At 78.6% G+C, this 1,898-nt stretch overlaps 1 non-coding gene across 1 annotated transcript; it reads left to right on the top strand.

The window, feature by feature from the left end:
• The first annotated feature begins 523 nt into the window (after positions 1-523).
• LOC135889866 (5S ribosomal RNA) lies at positions 524-642 on the top strand. The gene has a single exon (XR_010562183.1). It is a non-coding gene; the product is annotated as a 5S ribosomal RNA (ribosomal RNA).
• The last annotated feature ends 1,256 nt before the right edge of the window (positions 643-1,898 follow it).

Consider the following 1,898-nt stretch of genomic DNA (forward strand, 5'->3'; position numbering starts at 1 on the left):
ATACCGGCCAGCCAGGTGAACCCCGTTCGATTCCACGGGTTGACCTGGTGCCCGGGAGGGGACTCGGACGGTTCCCCCCGGGGTACGCCTTCCTCGGCCCGAAGGAACAGGGTGCGAACCAGGCGCGGGGGCGGGGCGGGGAACCGCTGGAACCGCTGGGGGACGGGGGACGGGGAGGGGGGGAATGGATCGGGCCTGCCGGGACCCGGCCGCCAGGCAAGCCGCCCCGGGCTCACCCTCCCTGGCCGCAGCGAGGGACTGCCCCCCCCCCCACCCCCGGCTGACAGGATCGGGCCCGCTGGAAGTCCGGGAAAATATTTTTCCCGACGCCGGAGGGAGGGGGGGGGGGAGGGGAAGGGGCTCTGACGGGCCAGCCCGGGCCCCGGAGCTTGAAAAGGAAAAAAAAGGATCGGGCCCGCGAGAGACGGGGGCCCTGCCGCACGGGGCAGTCCGACCGGGGCTCGCCGTGCGGCAGGCCCGGGCGCCGGCAGGGGAAAGCGGGCGAGGAGGCGCGGAGCCGGGTGCCTACGGCCATACCGGACCGAACGCCCCCGATCCCGTCCGATCTCGGAAGGTAAACCGTCCCGGGCCTGGCTAGTACTTGGATGGGTGACCGCCTGGGAATCCCAGGTGCCGTAGGCAGCTTTTCCCGGTCCGAGCCAGCTCTCTCTCCTTTTTCTGGGGAGGAAGGAGAAGGGGGGGGGGGGCGGGCCAGAAAGCCCCTCGTCGCTCCTGCCGAGTCGGAGGTCGCGGCCGCAGGTCACGGGTCGGGGCGCCTGGGGTCCGGCTCCCCCCAACACCCACCCGGCTTCCTCCGCGGAGGACCCCCGGCCACCGAAGCCGCTGGGGGAGACCCCGGGCATGGGGCGGACTGGCCCGGCCCCTCCCGGCCCCCCTGCGCCCGGCCGCCGGCCCGCGGGACCGCCCCGAATCCCCCCGCGGCCACCCAGGCGAGGCCTGGCCTGGAGGGCCCCACGGCGGGTGTCAGGCTCCCCGCCGCTTGCCCCACCGGGGACCCACGGCCACCGAAGCCGCTGGGGGGAGACCCCGGGCATGGGGCGGACTGGCGCGGCCCCTCCCGGCCCCCCTGCGCCCGGCCGCCGGCCCGCGGGACCGCCCCGAATCCCCCCGCGGCCACCCAGGCGAGGCCTGGCCTGGAGGGCCCCACGGCGGGTGTCAGGCTCCCCGCCGCTTGCCCCACCGGGGACCCACGGCCACCGAAGCCGCTGGGGGAGACCCCGGGCATGGGGCGGACTGGCCCGGCCCCTCCCGGCCCCCCTGCGCCCGGCCGCCGGCCCGCGGGACCGCCCCGAATCCCCCCCCGGCCACCCAGGCGAGGCCTGGCCTGGAGGGCCCCACGGCGGGTGTCAGGCTCCCCGCCGCTTGCCCCACCGGGGACCCACGGCCACCGAAGCCGCTGGGGGAGACCCCGGGCATGCGGCGGACTGGCCCGGACCCTCCCGGCCCCGCTGCGCCCGGCCGCCGGCCCGCGGGCCCGACCCGAATCCCCCCGCGGCCACCCAGGCGAGGCCTGGCCTGGAGGGCCCCACGGCGGGTCTGCAGCTCCCCCCGGGCTTCCTCCCCCGAGGACCCACGCCCCCCCTGAGCCGCAGGGGGAGACCCCGGGCCCGGGGCGGACTCGCTCGGGCCCCCCCCCCTGCGCCCGGCCGCCGGCCCGCGGGACCGCCCCCGAATCCCCCCGCGGCCAGGCAGGAGAGGCCTGGCCTGGATGCCACGGAGGACCCGCGGCCCCCAAAGCCGCAGGAGGCGCCCCCGGCCCCGGGGCCGGTAAGCCCCGTGTCGCTCCCCCCCCCCTCACCCCCCCACCCCCCCCGCGCCTCGCTGCCGGGCACCGGGCACCGCCCCAGAGTCAGCCGCAGCCGGCCGGCCTGAGAGCT

The sequence above is a fragment of the Emys orbicularis genome, chromosome 15, assembly GCF_028017835.1.
Source record: "Emys orbicularis isolate rEmyOrb1 chromosome 15, rEmyOrb1.hap1, whole genome shotgun sequence".
Taxonomy (NCBI): Eukaryota; Metazoa; Chordata; order Testudines; family Emydidae; genus Emys; species Emys orbicularis.